Consider the following 20,881-nt stretch of genomic DNA (forward strand, 5'->3'; position numbering starts at 1 on the left):
GCTCAAAGGAAAGTTGGACAAGTTGCAGAGGAAAAAAAGTAAAGCAGAATACAGCAAAAGAACAAAACTTCATTCAATCACAGAGCAGAGGGGGTGTATATATAGATAAGGAAACTCTGGTTTTGGTTGTATATTAAAGTAAAACCTCAGATATGTACCTGGACATGACATGAGAATGACACCATAAAACTATAATTATGATTGTACTACAAGATATGAGGGGTATAAAACATATGAGAAGGATTCGAATCAAGCGGATAATGCTTTAATTCGGCTTTTGGAGAGCTATAATAATACATCAAAAACTTTTTTTGGAAAATTAACACGTTTATCTTGGAAGATAACGTACAGCATTGCTTCGAAAAATGATTTCCATTATGCAATATATATGAAAAAATTCCTAAAACTATGCATTTACACCATTTTTCAAAAATTTAGGCGATATATTTAATTTTAAGTAAGGCATGAATTCATTGCAACTAAGAACTGAAATTATAATATAAGGAAACAGTTTTATTAAGAGAAGAAAATAAATGTATAAATTCATACCTTGGGTTTCCCAATAAAAAATATGGAAATATTATGATCTGATCAAATGATGATGATAGGCGCCCACTACCTTTATATAACCAAACTTTGCTTTAGAGAAGTTTCTTCACCATCTTTATATCACTAAACCTAATTTTTGATTATATGCAACCTAATGTATACTAAAGTTGTACACAATTTTCATAAAAGTAACACAACATTAGCCCATTATTTTGTGCAAATAAACATCCCCAATGTAGTAGCTGCACATTTAAGCAAGCACAATAAAGCATAGCGTATAGTGTCATCTCTGTAATTAAGATCACCGCCTACCTTCTGGTCATGCTCTACTTCACAAATTATTCTACAAAGGAGCCAAGAAAGGAAAATTAACTAAGCAACATTGGTATCGTAACTATAAACGGCTATTACGTTGAACGACACAGTTACTGGTGGACTTGCCATAAGCAACAGCAAAGGCTAACTTCATCATTTGGAACAACTTGAATTTAACGATCTGCTTTACTGGATTAGGAGATATACAAATGAAAAAGGAAAAAAATTTCCGGTTTTCACAAATAATTTGCGAGTTGGATTTGTTTCGCATGTGCGAATGTTAACGTAATGCTGTTTTCTTTGGTTTTGATTTCACGCAACAACTTTCGCTAATTGGGTGCTGATTAACACGGTTGCATTGCATTAAAATAGGCTTACATATGATGTCAAAGAGCAGATAAAAAATATTCCAATTTAAGGGCTATATTCGAAAATAATGTGTATATTATATTGCAACAATCGAAAATAATTGAATCATCGCACTGTGTGATAGAATCGAAAAAAAACTAGTAAAAAATTCTCTGCAGTTTGAGAACGAGTAGAGATATCTCTTTGAAATTTGAAATGGTTAGAACTGATGTGTTAACGAGATTATTTTTAAAAATTAAAAAAAAAAAAAAAAAAAAAAAAAAAAAAACAAGTAAAAGAATGCTAAGTTCGACCGGGCCGAATCTTATATACCCTTCACCATAGATTGCATTTGTCGAGATCTTTTCATATGGTGTATGAACCGATTTACACCATACTTAGCACAATTGTTGAAAGTCAAACAAAACACGTCGTGCAAAATTTCAGCCAAATCCGATAGAAATTCCGCCCTCTAGACGCTCAAAAATCCAAGATCCCAGATCGGTTTATATGGCAGCTATATCATATTATAGACCGATTTTGTTTGGAAGTCATAATAAAACACCTCGTGCTTAATTTCAGCCTCTATTGGCTCAGTTTATATGGCAGCTATATCAAAACATGGACCGATATAACCTATTTATAATCCCAACCGACCTACTCTAATAAGAAGCATTTGTGCAAAATTCAAGCGGCTAGCTTTACTCCTTCGAAAGTTAGCGTGCTGCCGACAGACAGACGGACGGGCATGGCTAGATCGACTTAAAATGTCATGACGATCAAGAATAAATGTACTTTATGGGGTCTTAGATGAATATTTCGAGGAGTTACAAACAGAATGACGAAATTAGTATATCCCCATCCTATGGTGGTGGGTATAAAAATTAAAATTTTTGGTTCGGCGACTGTTTGCAAGACTTTAAACTTAGTCACCTCGGCATTTCGAAAACTTGTTTGGACTGCCAAATCTTCATTTGTGGTTCGATTTCCAAAATTCTTTTTTGCTGCTATAAAAAATTCCACTTGGGGTCTATGAAATCAATTAGTGTAGTGGGATTTTATAAACTATTTTAACGAAAATTGTTTACCTAAGTTAACGAATTTGGTATTCAGTAGCCACTTTTAACGAAAATCGACATTTATTGAATAAAAAGTCTCTCAATTTTTTTACAAAACCTCCAAAAATACTTATTTTGGGCAAAGATGATTTCGTAATCGGCGTTTTTAAGTAAATTTGCTCTTACGGTTACAAAAATTGTATGGTGCAAAAAATTGTGTGCATATGTTTAGGGAACATATGAAGTAAAAAAGCATTAGATTGAAGTGGGACTATGGGATTTGCTTTTTGAGACCTCGAGTGGTTTCTCCAATTAAAAAATATTGCCTATTTTGTTGTACGATCTCTGATCAAAGCAACAGTTATTTTCAAGAAGATAAGACGATAAACACTTTTTGAAAAAAATTTAAAATAACGCTTATTTTTTGATCAGACGTCGTACATATTGCACCTGATCAAGTTGACTTACCTTTTTTAAAAATCACTTAAAATTCATCTACAAAATGTCCAAAAGAAAAAGATAACGTTAAGGCATTTAAGCAACCTTTTTCAATAAAGAGTAACAAATGAAAATACTTTCTTTTTCTCAACAAATTTTAAAAATCCACTTCTTTATTTTTTTTACTTATAAACTGAATAACTTTTAACTGAGTTATTGGATGTTGACGCATACGGCAGAAAAGACATTGTATTTTGTGAACAACCTTAATCATGTATCAAAATGAAGAGTGAAACACAAATGCCTTCGTAAGTCGCAAAATACGAAGCCAATTTTGACCAAAATTTTAACAAAAAACCAGTAAGGAAAGGCAAAAGTCGCGCGGAGCCGACTATATAATACCCTACACCTACCCTACAATTATAAATTCGGGCAATATACATATATATATATGTATATGAGAGCTATATCTAAATCTGAACCGACTTTCAAACAGATCGTTTGAAAATTGTTGTTACTACGGCCGTATGAGTGCAAATCCGGTGATAAAAATGTATGGGTGCTATATCCGATTTTGATGAAATCTCGCAGATATGTTAAGATTAGTAACAAAACAAAAATTGCAGCTGCAACGGCAATTTAAGTGGAAATTGGGCGATACATATATATGGGAGCTATATCTAAATCTGAACCGATTTTTACCAAAATAATAGCGTTCATCCTTGGGCCAAAAAAGTGATATGTACAAAATTTCGTGATGATTAGACAGCAAATACGACCAACACTGTGATTACAAGAATAGATGGACTCACAGACGGACGGACAGACGGACATGGCTAAATCGAATCAGAAAGTGATTCTGAGTCGATCAGTACACTTATCAATGGATTCAGTGCTTCTCCTTTTAAGCGTTGCAAACAAATGCACAAACTTATAATACCCTGTACTGCAGTGGTGGTGTAGGGTATAAAAATTAAATGCCGAATATCCCCGAAATCAGTAGAGATAAGGAATACTTTAAGCGGACTTTTTTGTAGTGGTTTTCGAGCAGTATCCAGCGAAAAATCGGATAGTGATCGGACCACAAATGAAGTTTTAGCAATGCCGAGGTGACCAACTTTAGGGTCTGTCTAGAACCTTACCTAACCGTGCCTCCAATATTTAGGAGGCGTCCACATTTAAAATCCCATCCTGTGTTAAAGATAGAAATCAACAAACACCAGTTTCTGAAACCCATCAATAGTTTAAAGTGGAAAATAATTTCATAGTGCATTCAACATATATGTAGAAAACCCAAAAATTTACCACCTATTAGCCACAGAAAGGTGTCAAAGAGTGTAATGTCACTTGTCTTAGCAAACGTTATTCATTTCCTTAATCCTCTTGAAAAAAGCGCTAGACTCTCGTGTACCTGCGCGTGTCCCCTGTTTTCTGTGGTCATCATTTTCAATTAATGACTTATCAAATAAATGAAACACACCCGAGTGCATATTAATGGCTTTCTCTTTTTTCCCAGTTTCCTTTTTTTTTGCGACCATAGATGTATTTGAAAACTGTTGAAATACCCATATAAATCAAAAACAGATTTTTCATTTGCCTCTTCTTATTTACAAAAACATATTTTTATGGCCATTTTCCTGTGGCTTCACTTTACTTCTTGGGTTGTCGACTTTGCTGGAGTTGGCAGGCACATGGAGCACTACCGCCATGGAAAATAGACAGTAAATGGCAGTGGCATGCATGGCAATGGTCATTACCATGAATGTGACGGTTGGTGGCACTAGTCACCCAGTCATGGCTATATTCGTGGCTATGTTTCGTCTGATGGTTATAATCATCTGCCATCAATAGAGAAAGAAACGATAGATGAAATGGCAAAAAGAACGAGACAAGAGTGACGAACAAAGTGGTTGCTGTTTTCTTAAGAGGCCAATGTATGTTAAACTCAAATAAGGTTGACGCGTGGTTTTAGCCAACTTTAAAAGCCAAAAGATGTTCAATGAAAGTCTGTTTTATAGACTATTTTCAAAGCTAAACGAGCACGAGTTATGGTAAGCTAAAGGAGAAATATAAACAAACAACGAAATGAAAGGAGAGAACAGATGAGAAGAGATGATAGTCATGAAAACAGTCAGAAGAAAATCTACTTTAACGGATTCGCTACTTTTATAGGTCAAACAGACAGTAAATATGCAGCAGCTCCAATCGGCTGACATTAATCGTTTTTCAAATCCTAATACCAGCAAGCACCAGGCAAAACTGAAAATGTGACAACAATATTTGCGCAATACACAGTTGTTGTTCATGGAATTCAAATGAGATTTATTTCAATGCAATGCCAAAGTCCATTTGCTCTTCTAATGGAACATCTTTCACAAAGCATTCACCACCCATCCATCTATCGAACGCCAGACATTTGTTCATTAAATTATTCACCAGCTTGCCAATCAATCATAAATACTTACATTTGCTTCATTAACTATTCACAACACATGCCCTTTAAAATATTTTATGAATATGAAAATTTTATGCGAATTTGATTGTTTGTTGCATTTTGAACAGCATAATCACTTAGAATGTATACAATATGTATGAATAGATAACACGAATCAATTGGAAATTGTTGAGGGTTGGCCAAAAAGAATCACAGCGGTGAGTGAACACACCTCAAACCCTGATGAATGGTGAGAAGAAGTGACATTGTCTACAGACGTCAGGATGGCCGAGCGGTCTAAGGCGCCAGACTCAAGTGTAAATACTTGTTCTGTACAACAGAATTTGAAATTATGAGCATTCTGGTCCTCTCTGAGGGCGTGGGTTCAAATCCCACTCCTGACAAAAAATGTTTATTTTTTATTTTATTCATAACTTGTATTACTTTTTTATGACAAAATAACCAAATTTCTTTCCTGCTGAAGAAGAATATACGATATGCAGGTGTGAATAGGCATGGAACACTTGTCGCCTATGCCGACGACATCGATATTATGGGTCACTCACCGGAAGAGGCAATTGTAGCCTTTTAAAGTATCGAAAGAGAATCAACGAAAATGGGTTTGGCAGTAAATGGAGATAAGACAAAGTGAGTGATATCGACTTCCACAAAGTCCTGTAAAATCGAGCAGATAAAGAAAATGAAAAAAGTTGGGAACTACAACTTTGAGATGGTCAACAACTTTATCTTCCCCGGCACCGCCGTAACCGAAACAAATGACACCAGTTTTGAAATAACACGAAGGATAATATTGGCAAACAGATGCTACTTTGGATTGAGCAAACAGCTGAGGAGAAAGACCAACTCTCTCGACAGGTGAAAATCACACGATACAAGACGCTGATACTACCCGTGCTCGTGTATGGCTCCAAAGCATGGGTACTTGCGAAAGTAGATAAGACAGTACTTGGAGTGTTTGAGAGAAAAATCTTTTGTAACATATATATGGACTAGTTTACGCTAATGGAGAATATAGGCGTCGTATGACCCACGAGCTGTATGACGACGATAGCATAGTTAAACGTAACAATATATAGGGTGGCTGATGAAAGCCGCTACCAAAAAAAAATGTAATAACTTTTTTTCTATTTAATAATAATAATTTAATAATTAATTTAATTAATTAATTAATTAATTTAATTAATAATAATTTAATAATTAATTTAATAATTTAATTTAACATGAATAAAAGAAAAATGTATTCCATACACCGAAAAAAAAATGTAGCAATATTCATCATTGTAGCAATATTCATCAGCCACCCTGTACAACGGTTACGTTGGCTAGGTCATGGTGTCAGAACGGATGAAAAAGTTCCAGCAAAGAAGTCTTTTGAAGGCGATCACGGGACGCAAGCCGGGACGACTAAAAGCCCTCGGGACTTGGTGTCAGAAAATTTAGAAGAATTAGCGCAGAAGATCGTGGCAAATGTTCTGTCAAAGCCAATTTTAGTATGTAAGTCTCGAGGAAAGGATCTTCCTTAGCCTAGAGGCCTCAGATGTATCCTCTTCGGAAATGCAGAGCCATACTCAGCTTGCCCTTTTTTCCTGCTCAGCCTTTTAGATGTCCTAAACGTCTGGTGCCCTTGTGGCTTCTGCCATGTTGAAGAGTTTTCTGCAGCCCTTCCTTAACCAACCAGATCTGGAGTCCACCAATGGGGGCTTGCTGTTTGCCCCTTGGCTTGGCACTAGGACATGACACAAGCGAAATATTTAGGATCATCGTGATCCGTTTGACCATTATTTCTATGTCCTCCGCAGTTTTGCATTTTCTTCTCCGGTATAAAAGGGATAGTCGCGCAGAATGTGTGCCGAAATTTGCCTCAATCCTCCTTTCTTCTTAAACTGATATAACGATGATCAGAGAATCTGTTGTCATCCAATACTTCCCAGTCGAATATTCTTTCACTTTTATCTTCCGGCACAAAGGTAAAATCTAGTACCTCCTGCCTGTTCCTGGTAATAAAGTTCGGTTCATTTCCTTTATTAAAAATTGCCAGATTGCAACTTCTTATATATTCGATAAGCATCTTACTTCTTTCGTTTATATCCGAACTGTGCATTAGCATCACTTTCTACAATGAAACTCCTTTTCCCTGCAGAAGCGGCTTTAACATGCAACTTAAGGCTTTAAGCGGCATCTCTGAATTGTGTGCCATTTATAGGGAAGCTACCGTGTAATGAGACTTATTAATTTCAAGGCTGGCTAATACGAGCCTTCAGTACTCAGCGACGAAAGAAAGAAAATACTTCGACTAGTTTTTGCAAGAATACAGGACCTGTGTCTCCCATTCCCCGTAACCCTTAGTAGTATAGATTCAGGAAGTCTTAGTCCACGAACCATTCCTCCGCAAAAACATGGTTCCTGAACAAGAACTATGTCAAATCCTCCTGCCAACAGAAGAACCTTTAGTGCCGCCGAAGCGGCCTTATAATGACGGAGATTTATCTGCACAAACCGGACCATAGTCAAGATTCAGAATTTTCACCACTGTTGCGTAAGCCTAATCTTCTAAGTCCGTCAGGAGTTCATCCTCACAAGATTCGATGAGAAAGCAGTGAAATCACTCTTCCAGAGGACACTGAACACTTGCGGTGTGGACGATTGCTTCATTGATGCTGCTGTCGAAGTACCTTTTCAGTTGCGTCCCTGCCCGCTGGCGCACACCTTGAGCCCAGTCCATAACGGGCTTGTCGGGCCCCGTCTCGCCGTATTTCCCACCTGTTTTGATCGTCACAGGGGAATTTCAAGTCTCCTGCAATCAGCCCGACTTAAGAGATGTGGTCGATAGTTCCTCAGAAAAATGTTCAGCAACAACTGCTGAATCACTTTCTGATTTCCCAACCATACCGCTTCTATACACCTTCAGTCTCAACTTGTTGAATCCGTAGGATACAACTCCATGAGACTTGTTGAGGTATGCAGTTGGACAGCCGGAGTCGGAGTACGAATACTGCATGACTCCGGTCGCCATCAGCTTCATCCAATCTACGAATCCTCCAGTCGGTGGTTGAAAGATTGGAATCCTCCCAAGTATGGATTCAGGATCTGTGGGAATCCAGACCCAGAACATCAACCGTCTAATGGATAAAACTATCGTGCTTTCCTTGAGTGACTTAAAATTTTTTTAGAATGTTCCTGCGGATCGAAATAACAATACGTCTGCTCCGCCCAAAGGTTCAAATCAGTATTACTATGCTAGATTATTAACCATCCCATACGATGATGGTGGGTATGTTATAACTGTCTGTACCAAGTTTTAATACTAATATCAATATTTTTATTTTCAACGAATATAGCGTAATTTTGTATTTAGAAAGATGACAGTGCGTAAGTTAAAAAGTACTGGAAATAAATTTTTTTCCAGCTTTGATTAATTATCAGAATTATTGTTATTATTACTTCAAATTATCAACAATTACTTGTACCAACATTAGATCAGCTTGTGGTGTTGTGATAATTTGTTTTTAATAGCTTTTAACATTAGTTCCATCTAACCATTGCTTCTGTCACAACGGTAACACACGATATTTCTGTTTGCTTTTAATTCTCCAGTGCCATATTAATGTCATCATGAAGAAAAAGCCATTACACATGTGTATCATATTACGTTTTCTTATATTTCTTTTTTTGACTTGACTTCATACATAAATGTTCATATATTCTGTAATAATAATGTTTCCAAAGATATATGTACGTATATAACATAAAATTGTTGTAATTATTATTATATGGGGTTTGTCAGATTTCCTAACTATCGGTAGACAAAGAGGGAAGAAAATGTACACTCATCAAATTTGATTTTACCTGTGTTTAATACAATTTACAGAATTTATGTTAGCGAAATTTTTTTTAATTTTTATGTCATTACCTCGTATGGAACGAAGTTCCAATGTAGAATCTTAGAAATAATGTTTAAACTTCGTAAATTTGTAGCAAAATTAAAAATAAACATAGTAGGTATTCCCTTTTTTATTACGCATTTTTTTTAAAACAAAATTTCCTAATCTATTATTATTTTCCTAGTGTATATAGCCATCAACATAAAACGGACGGACATAAAGATGACAGTGAGTAAAACGACCAACTGCTACCGGCTTGCGGTGAGTAAGATTATTTAATAACGTGTGTGAACCAAACGGCTGACGAACAAAGAAAACAGCAAATCTTACGACAAAATAACAATGTCTTATAAATACTAGAATAGGAAAAGACATTAATTGATACAAGGCACTACATCACCGAAACGACAAACAGTGTTGCATTGTACAAGAAACGTGTTGACTTTTTCCCATTAATTTTCTTACATTACATGGCGGTTTATTCGAGCTGCAAACTATTGGCAGAAGTGGGTATATTCATTTTGTCATTCCGTTTGCAACATATCGTAATACCCATCTCCGACCCCATAAAGTATATATTCTTGATCGTCGTAAAAATCTAATACGATTTAGCCATATCCCTCAGTCTGTCCGTGGAAATCACGCTACAGTCTTTAAAAATAGAGATATTGAGCTGAAACTTTGCACAGATTCTTTTTTGTCCATAAGCAGGTTAAATTCGAAGATAGACTATATCGAACTATATCTTGATATAGCCCCATATAAACCGATCCGCCGATTTAAGGTCGAAGGCCCATAAAAGCCACATTTACTATCCGATTTTGCTGAAATTTGGGACAGTGAGTTGTATTAGGCTCTTCGACATCCATTTTCAATTTGGCCCAGATCGGTTCAGATTTGGATATTGCTGCCATATAGACCGATCCGCCGATTTAAGGTCTTAAGCCCATAAAAGACGCATATATTGTCCGATTTCGCTGAAATTTGGGACAGTGAGTTGTGTTAGGGCTCTTGCCAGATTTTGATATAGCTGCCTTATACACCGATCTCTAGATTTAAGGTTTTGGGCCCATAAAAGGCGCATTTTTTCCCGATGTCGCCGACACAGTGACCTATGTTTGACTTTTCGACATTCGTGTCGTATATGGTTCAGTCCTTATTTGAATATAGCAGCCAAAAAGACCAATATTTTGTTCTAAAAAATTTAACAGAGAATTGTACTCATTAGACCACTCAATGTCCGTACCGAATTTGGTCCTCGGACCACATTCCAATATAGCTTCTATGGGGGACGAAAGGTGGTTTACATATATACCCGAGGTGGTGGGTATCCAAAGTTCGGCCCGTCCGAATTTAACGCCTTTTTACTTGTTTGCTTATGAATGCTCCAAACGTTAAGCATCTTAAAAAAACGTTATTACTAGGGTTCGGAGTTCTTTGCAAATACATATTCCTTGTCGTTCAAAAACAGTAGAAAAAAATGTCATTGATTTGTTTGCACATATTTCACTTTAATTGCATAAATATATTTGCATATCTGCCCAAAAACTTTAATATTTGGGCAGATTATGGAGTGTTACCACTAAACGATCTGTCTGAGTTTGACATGTGAGTTAATGTGCAAGCGTTGATTGCACTACGCTGTATGTTAAGGCTAGGCTTAACGAATCTCCATCATTTTGTAGCAATGAAGAATCCATCGGGTCAATCCGGTTCGTACAACTGGCTGTCTGCACCATATTCGGGAAGGATGTGTAGGGCTTAAACATAGCTCACTACACTTAATTTCAGACCATCAATCGATCTAATCCATACTCGGCAAAGACGTCAAAGGGTCTAGCACAGCTCAATGTGTTAAATTTCAGCTAAATGGGGAATTAAATGTAGGAGTCTAAAACCCTAAATCGGGTGTTCGATGTATAAGGGAATATATTGAGATATGGACAGATTTGAGCCCTTCATCGGGTGATCGGTCTATAAGGGAGCTATATTAAGATATGGATCGATCTTAGCACAAATCATTGTGCCAAATTTCAGCTAACTTGGGTAATAAGTGCGGCTTTTATGGTTCTTAGACCCTTAGTCGGGAGATCGGTCTATATGAAGAAAAAGTCCCATGTAGCCCATTTTCGAATGGATTTCGAATGACTATGGACAAAAAAAGAAACAGTTGAATAGAAAGACGAAAGGTTATGGCTAGATCGTCTTAGATCTTAGGTCTGTATATACCTGGGACGTAGCCAGGGGGAGCTTCCGGGCTCGAATGATAAGATTTCAATAAAACTTCTTCTTCTGAAAACTTAAATTTAATGATTTTTTTCTCAATAGACTAAATTTTGGCAAAAAAAATCTCTAAAGACCTTGTCCCAGTTTTTTTTAATAATTTTTTAAACACATTTTTATTTTTTAAAATTTCAATGAAAATTTTTTAAGTCTTTTTTTTTTGCTTTTCCTATTGTAGTAATCAAAAGATTTTTTGAACAAGAACAAAATGATTTTTTTTAATGTGCAGATAAATCAGCATACAAAATCTGCTGTTTTAAGTACAAAAAACTGCTGAAAAAAATTGTATGCAAAATTTATGTTTACCTGTTACTTGTTTTGAATACTTTGGGCATTTTTTAGAATTTTTTTGCAAATTTTTGTGGAAGAGATGAGTTTATGGAATATTACTGTCAGATCCATCCATTGGTTTACACTTCGAACTGTGGCTGAGCTCGCTCACATTTTTTGTTATTGCTCTAATAATGTGTGCATGACTGGCATAGTCTTTTGTATCTAAATTTAAACAAAAAAGATTATGGAAAGTAGACATTCAGTGGTGATTATAAACATCCACTGAGACACACATTTATATTAGTATTTTATTTTTTCTTCTAACATTCCTTTCGTAATTAAGCAGCAGTCATTTTCAGCAAACAACAGACTTTTCAGCAGTAAGTCTGCTGTTCTGAAAGTGGAAAAATACTGCTATAATATCAGAACTACTGCACACAAACATTTTAGATATTTTTGCTAACAAATTTCTCTGGGTGAAGCTAGTTGAATGAAAAAGCTTTCTACACTCAACCAAATTTGTTATTCAAATCAGAAAAAGTGTTTGCCAAAACAGCAGTTTTTGTCTGATGAAAATAGGAAAGCCGACATCACTGCTGTCTAAGCAAACATTGGGCTGCTGTATTAGCAAACATTTCGTACTGCCGCTTCAACATAAGTCTGCTGAAGAAAAAAATTGTATGTTCCTGTTACTTGTTTTGATAACTTCAGGCATTTTTTAGAAATTTTGTTGGGAGACATGCTTTTAACTTATGGAATATTACTGTAAGCTACCTGATCCATCCATTGGTATACATTTCGAGATGTGGCTGAGCTAGCTCGTATTTTAGTTATTACTCTATTAATGTGTATATGACTGGCATGGCAATTCTAAATTTAAAGAAAACGATTATGGTGATTATAAACATCCGCTGAGTCACACATTTACATTTGTATTTTATTTTTTCATCTAACATACTCTTTATAATTAAGCAGCAGCCATTTTCAGCAAACAACAAATTTTTCATCAGTAAGCCTGCTGCTCTGAAATTGACGAACTACGTGCGGAATGGTATAGAACCATTATCTGATAAAACTCCTTTATAAATATTTTTATTTTTTTTTGTTTGATTTCACTTCTTAAGACCTTAAATGCTTGGGCTTTAGTTTGAGCGTAAAATTAGTAAAACGAAACTTTATAGGTGAAAGGTTCAAAACAATTCGCTAATTCTTTTCATTTTAAACATTTATTTTTTAATTGAAATTTCTTAAATGGCTCCTATAGCTACTGATAGTGGTAAAATGAAATGAGGTTTCATCAATTTTCTTTAATCATTTTGTTGCCTTTCTTTTTAAATAGCAGATTTATCTTTACTTAATTCCAATTTTAATCATCATCGTCCATCAATTTTCGGCCATTAAAGTAATCTGCTATTTGATTTCTTAAAGCGAAGATAATTTCTAAATATATTTGAGAAAAAATGTCTATTAAAGAAACTGCAATAGTAGATGAAGGAAATGAAGTATACAGAAAATGTGTTAGGGAATTTTTATTTAAGTTTGAGATAAGCCTAAGTACTGGAAATAACTACAATTCAAAACGTAATTTAAAAAACATTATAATAGAGAAATACTACAGAAATTAATAGAGAAAGACTGCTTTTTGTGTGAAATGACGTAGTTATACCTATTTTGAAGATTCTACACAAGCCAGAAAACATACTCGTACAAACTGACCACATGTATGTTTATGTTAAAAGTTTTAATATTAAACACAGTTTTTAGTAACTTGTGAGGTTTCTAATTCATTTTGGCTATGAATGTTTCTTCTTCGCTAGTTTTAGACGATTTCTACAATATAACAGTTTTTAGCATATTCTTTGATGATATTTTATGTGTGCGAATTTTACGCTCCAATGAATCCCGGAGTTCAGTTGATATTTGGAGTTCAAATGATATCGATAACCATACGATACTGTTTCATTGTGGATTCTATAAACGTTTTCCCTACTCCTCGTGCTGCTATAATAGTCTGTTTTTAATCTGTGGAATACGGATTTCCATTATAAAGCAAAACAAACTTTTTCCCTTGTAAGCCAAATTAGGAAAACATGCTTTCGTCAGGAAAAAGGACCTTCTTTTTAAAAATTCATTAGCAAAGTCCATTGGTTTTTTTTCGTCCGATGTCTGATGTAAACCGCTACTTATGCGCTACACAGCTGTGATAGCTACTTCTTCTTTATATCTTCCTTATTATATCATAATGTAGGTTTTTGCCACAGGATTCTCTTTTATTTTCGCTGATTTTGGATGCAATAATTCAATGATTTTCTTATACGGAAGCAAATATAGGTCACTTTTCCGATCGGTCGGCTTATATGGGCACCAAGTTGGGAGGCTTGGGGAATACCGAACCGATGGATAGGAAATGTTTATTGGCATATTGGATAGAAAAGTGGCTTCTTCTGATACTCCTAACAATTTCACGCAGATTTTTCTTCATTCTCCAATTTTAAAGTAATTCCTCTCTCATCAGCACCAATTAGTTTTGGAACTCATTTTGAGTTTTTTATTGTTAAACAACCTATTTTTGACCCAAATAATATCTATTTCCACCCAATTTGTAATATCTTTAGTTATTGTTGCAGATTTACACGCTTCAGATTTCGAGTTACAAATAGAAGATAATTCATAAGAAATATTAATTTTTTAATGAGTTTCCCTATTATTTTTCCCAAATGAATTCGCCGAAGATATCATCATTGAGAATATCTGTGAATTGAATAAGATTCATCATCAAATTTAAGTTCACCGTTCAAAGTTCAACAGGTCTTTGAATAATCAGCTTCAGCCTTTAACAGTTGTAACCAGCGTTACTGTTGTGCCTCTTTGGTATCAAATTTGCCACTTTTTTGGACGATGCCACTTGTGAGTCGCTTTTATATTTTGATACTAAATGCCATACTTTTAACATTTTTGAGCCACTTTTCCATCTCTTTGTGCCATTTGTTCAAAAATACAACTATGCAGCGATTATCTATTGTTTGTCGTCCAACAAATCGCATATAAATGTTAAATTTTACGAAAAATTTTAAATTTTTGAGCTCAACAAGAGAAACTGGACGAAAAATAAGTTGTTTATGTTTGTGAAATATATCACTTAAGTATTTAAATACCCACCGCCTCAACTCGTCAAAGCATGTATTCTAAAACCTACAATTACATGTACTGTAGATCGTAGATCGATTTTGCGAAGACCTTTCGTCCGTCCAAATTTGAATTTGGCTTTTTGGTTACAAAAAGTCTTGACTGAACCCCTAGGATTGATTTAGGGTGATGGGAATCTATGATTCGGATCATAGCGAGACAATTAAAGGCGGTCTCATTTGTACAACAACAACAAATCATATGGTGCAATCCGCCATCTTTTCATCAAGCTGATTGACGTCTTGCTAACACACACAAAGAAATTTGTGTGCGTGTGTGTATACGAGTGCGTACATGAGAAGCGAATATGCGAGAAAGAACATAACAACAAAGAGAATGCAAACAAAAGTTTGACATCTTAATACTGTCAAACCCATTAACAGCTGTTTGCGTGATACCACATTTTTTAATTCGCCTTGGATAAGAACTGAATTGTTTGTTTTTGTTATACACGTTTTATTTTGTTTTTTATGAAAAATATTGTTCCAAATTTTGGACCAATTTAAACAAGTTTTGTATGTTATTTATGTAAAAAGCAGGAGGTTTATTGTATGCTTTGGTTTCTCCTAGTTTTTTTTTGTGCCACTTTTCTGGTTGTAAGTATGTTTTCTCCCTAATATGGCAATATGATTTGAAAAACGATTCGACTAATTTGCCAGTCTATATACTTGGTGCGGTGGCGACAGTTCCTAATAATTAAACCATGAACAATTTTTTAACAAAAAAGTATTGTCCAGCAGCGCATCGCCCCAAATAATAATTATTTGAATAATACACACATAATGATTATTTGAATAATTATGAATGACCGACTGTTTTGGGTTGAGTTGGTCCTCTAGATATATAAGCAAAAACAAGTTCGGCCGGGCTGAATCTTGGGAACCCACCACCATGGATTCTGCTAAAATATGGGAGCTATATGTAGTTGTAGACCGAATTGGACCGTATTGAGAGTCATAACAGAATACTATATGCAAAATTTCAGCCAAACCGGATGAAAATTGCGGCTTCCGTGGGCTCAAGAAGTCAAATCGGGAGTTCGGTTTATATGGAATCTATATCCAAATCTAAACCGATATAGCCCATTTGCAATCCCCAACGACCTACATCAATATAAAGTATCTCTGCAAAATGTCAATCGGCTAGTTCTACGCGTTCGACCGCTATCGTGATTTCGACAGACGGACGGGCGGGCGGACATGGCAAGTTCGAATCAGAATTTCGAGACGACCAAGAACATATACACATTATGGGGTCCTTGATCAATATTTCGAGGTGTAAAAACCTTATAACTTTAATTTCACCCCATATTCATGGTTGGTGTATACAGCCGTTTGGCTGTATACACCAATTGCCATACAAATTTGCAATAGAGTAAGAGCCATTTTACTCTCTTTAAAAAATTTGCAAGCAAAAGTACTCGAACGACTTCCAGTGAAAATTTGCAGAAAAACAGCTGATTTTTGTTTTGGTTTTTTTGGAAAACAATTTTTTTTAATAAAAAATGCTGGCAATACGTATGAGGTACTTTCCTTAGATAAACGTCAATTTGTTGAACCGAGAGTGAAAAGGCTAAAAGGTGAGTTTTAATATTAAACACAGTTTTTAGTAACTTGTGAGGTTTCTAATTCATTTTGGCTATGAATGTTTCTTCTTCGCTAGTTTTAGACGATTTCTACAATATAACAGTTTTTAGCATATTCTTTGATGATATTTTATGTGTGCGAATTTTACGCTCCAATGAATCCCGGAGTTCAGTTGATATTTGGAGTTCAATTGATATCGATAACCATACGATACTGTTTCATTGTGGATTCTATGAACGTTTTCCCTACTCCTCGTGCTGCTATAATAGTCTGTTTTTAATCTGTGGAATACGGATTTCCATTATAAAGCAAAACAAACTTTTTCCCTTGTAAGCCAAATTAGGAAAACATGCTTTCGTCAGGAAAAAGGACCTTCTTTTTAAAAATTCATTAGCAAAGTCCATTGGTTTTTTTTCGTCCGATGTCTGATGTAAACCGCTACTTATGCGCTACACAGCTGTGATAGCTACTTCTTCTTTATATCTTCCTTATTATATCATAATGTAGGTTTTTGCCACAGGATTCTCTTTTATTTTCGCTGATTTTGGATGCAATAATTCAATGATTTTCTTATACGGAAGCAAATATAGGTCACTTTTCCGATCGGTCGGCTTATATGGGCACCAAGTTGGGAGGCTTGGGGAATACCGAACCGATGGATAGGAAATGTTTATTGGCATATTGGATAGAAAAGTGGCTTCTTCTGATACTCCTAACAATTTCACGCAGATTTTTCTTCATTCTCCAATTTTAAAGTAATTCCTCTCTCATCAGCACCAATTAGTTTTGGAACTCATTTTGAGTTTTTTATTGTTAAACAACCTATTTTTGACCCAAATAATATCTATTTCCACCCAATTTGTAATATCTTTAGTTATTGTTGCAGATTTACACGCTTCAGATTTCGAGTTACAAATAGAAGATAATTCATAAGAAATATTAATTTTTTAATGAGTTTCCCTATTATTTTTCCCAAATGAATTCGCCGAAGATATCATCATTGAGAATATCTGTGAATTGAATAAGATTCATCATCAAATTTAAGTTCACCGTTCAAAGTTCAACAGGTCTTTGAATAATCAGCTTCAGCCTTTAACAGTTGTAACCAGCGTTACTGTTGTGCCTCTTTGGTATCAAATTTGCCACTTTTTTGGACGATGCCACTTGTGAGTCGCTTTTATATTTTGATACTAAATGCCATACTTTTAACATTTTTGAGCCACTTTTCCATCTCTTTGTGCCATTTGTTCAAAAATACAACTATGCAGCGATTATCTATTGTTTGTCGTCCAACAAATCGCATATAAATGTTAAATTTTACGAAAAATTTTAAATTTTTGAGCTCAACAAGAGAAACTGGACGAAAAATAAGTTGTTTATGTTTGTGAAATATATCACTTAAGTATTTAAATACCCACCGCCTCAACTCGTCAAAGCATGTATTCTAAAACCTACAATTACATGTACTGTAGATCGTAGATCGATTTTGCGAAGACCTTTCGTCCGTCCAAATTTGAATTTGGCTTTTTGGTTACAAAAAGTCTTGACTGAACCCCTAGGATTGATTTAGGGTGATGGGAATCTATGATTCGGATCATAGCGAGACAATTAAAGGCGGTCTCATTTGTACAACAACAACAAATCATATGGTGCAATCCGCCATCTTTTCATCAAGCTGATTGACGTCTTGCTAACACACACAAAGAAATTTGTGTGCGTGTGTGTATACGAGTGCGTACATGAGAAGCGAATATGCGAGAAAGAACATAACAACAAAGAGAATGCAAACAAAAGTTTGACATCTTAATACTGTCAAACCCATTAACAGCTGTTTGCGTGATACCACATTTTTTAATTCGCCTTGGATAAGAACTGAATTGTTTGTTTTTGTTATACACGTTTTATTTTGTTTTTTATGAAAAATATTGTTCCAAATTTTGGACCAATTTAAACAAGTTTTGTATGTTATTTATGTAAAAAGCAGGAGGTTTATTGTATGCTTTGGTTTCTCCTAGTTTTTTTTTTGTGCCACTTTTCTGGTTGTAAGTATGTTTTCTCCCTAATATGGCAATATGATTTGAAAAACGATTCGACTATTTTGCCAGTCTATATACTTGGTGCGGTGGCGACAGTTCCTAATAATTAAACCATGAACAATTTTTGAACAAAAAAGTATTGTCCAGCAGCGCATCGCCCCAAATAATAATTATTTGAATAATACACACATAATGATTATTTGAATAATTATGAATGACCGACTGTTTTGGGTTGAGTTGGTCCTCTAGATATATAAGCAAAAACAAGTTCGGCCGGGCTGAATCTTGGGAACCCACCACCATGGATTCTGCTAAAATATGGGAGCTATATGTAGTTGTAGACCGAATTGGACCGTATTGAGAGTCATAACAGAATACTATATGCAAAATTTCAGCCAAACCGGATGAAAATTGCGGCTTCCGTGGGCTCAAGAAGTCAAATCGGGAGTTCGGTTTATATGGAATCTATATCCAAATCTAAACCGATATAGCCCATTTGCAATCCCCAACGACCTACATCAATATAAAGTATCTCTGCAAAATGTCAATCGGCTAGTTCTACGCGTTCGACCGCTATCGTGATTTCGACAGACGGACGGGCGGGCGGACATGGCAAGTTCGAATCAGAATTTCGAGACGACCAAGAACATACAGGGTGGCTGATGAAAGCCGCTACCAAAAAAAAATGTAATAACTTTTTTTCTATTTAATAATAATAATTTAATAATTAATTTAATTAATTAATTAATTAATTTAATTAATAATAATTTAATAATTAATTTAATAATTTAATTTAACATGAATAAAAGAAAAATGTATTCCATACACCGAAAAAAAAATGTAGCAATATTCATCATTGTAGCAATATTCATCAGCCACCCTGTATACACATTATGGGGTCCTTGATCAATATTTCGAGGTGTAAAAACCTTATAACTTTAATTTCACCCCATATTCATGGTTGGTGTATACAGCCGTTTGGTGGTGGCAACCTATAGGAGGGTTGTGTGCCACACCCCATCTGTTTTAAGTTTTAATTGGTCAAATAACCTATTGGAGGCAATTTAAGGAGGCAAAGCACTACCTAGATTCTTGGACATAAAGTTTAATTTCATATTCGTAATCAGCTCCCAAATACTTTTAATTTGAGTTTTATATAAGTATGATAAAGTAAAGTTCCCATTTGGGGGCTTTTGGGGTGTGGGGCGACCCGCAAATACTTAGACATCAATTTTTTGTCATATTCGTTATCTTCTCCCGAATACCTTTCATTTGAGTCCCATATTGATGTGTACGTCCAATATGTTTGTTTAGGGAACTTTTGGGGTTGGAGTGGGTTCCTTGGACCAACTTTTAATACGATGAACGGTGAACCTTGATTTTGGGTGGTGTTTTTGGTGTAATGGGAAAGGGTCCGCCTCCTTCCAATATCAAAAAATCATATAGCCTATTCCTCCTTCCTGACCATATTCGTAATCTACTCCGGAATACCTTTCATTCGAGTCCCATATTGTCATTATCGTCCAATATGCCTATTTGAAGGGATTTTGGGGCCGGGGCAGCCCCCTAGTAGCGTTACCGTTGTGCCACTTTAGTATAAAATTTGACGCTTTTTTTGGACGATGCCACTTGTGTGTCACTTTATTTTTTTGATACTAAATGCCATACTTTTAACATTTTTGCGCAACTTTTCCATCTACTTGTTAAAAAAAAACTATGTAGCGATTATCTATTGTTTGTCGTCCAACAAATTGCATATAAATAGGTCTTTTCGCGTACTTTTCCAGTAAAAATTTGCCATACAAATTTGCAATAGAGTAAGAGCCATTTTACTCTCTTTAAAAAATTTGCAAGCAAAAGTACTCGAACGACATCCAGTGAAAATTTGCAGAAAAACAGCTGATTTTTGTTTTGGTTTTTTTGGAAAACAATTTTTTTTTAATAAAAAATGCTGGCAATACGTATGAGGTACTTTCCTTAGATAAACGTCAATTTGTTGAACCGAGAGTGAAAAGGCTAAAAGGTGAGCCATTCGTATATCGGTGTTTTCCATGCTGCTGGAAAGACATCACAAAAAACCGTGCAATCCCATGGCCAATGCCATGGGATTGCAACAACCATGCACGAAGCTACGAATGCCATTCGTGGCGCCAAGTCGCGCAAGGCGCTGGTCCCAAACAGAATCTCTACACTGATGCTAAAGAATCTGGATCTGCCTGGAGTCGATTACCTTACAACTGTCCTCAACCTATCTGAACACTTTTATAGTACCCGATGTTTGGAAGATGGGCAGTCTGATCCCGCTACTGAAACTTGAAAAGGACACTAGCAAGGGGGAGTAGTACATACCGATCTCCCATCTCTCATCAGTAGCCAAGACGCGTGAGGGACTACTCCTCCCGCTCCTCTCGTTGGACAATTTCCATTCACCGACCATCAAAATGAATTTCGAGGGCTGCATAGGACTACAACT

The 20,881-nt window shown here is 35.6% G+C and overlaps 1 non-coding gene across 1 annotated transcript; it reads left to right on the forward strand.

Moving 5' to 3' along the window:
• Nucleotides 1–5,420: 5,420 nt before the first annotated feature.
• On the forward strand, nucleotides 5,421–5,546 carry Trnal-caa (transfer RNA leucine (anticodon CAA)). Its single transcript has 2 exons — nucleotides 5,421–5,458; nucleotides 5,502–5,546. It is a non-coding gene; the product is annotated as a tRNA-Leu (tRNA).
• Nucleotides 5,547–20,881: the final 15,335 nt, after the last annotated feature.

Source organism: Stomoxys calcitrans, chromosome 3 (assembly GCF_963082655.1).
Source record: "Stomoxys calcitrans chromosome 3, idStoCalc2.1, whole genome shotgun sequence".
In the NCBI taxonomy this organism is placed as follows: domain Eukaryota; kingdom Metazoa; phylum Arthropoda; class Insecta; order Diptera; family Muscidae; genus Stomoxys; species Stomoxys calcitrans.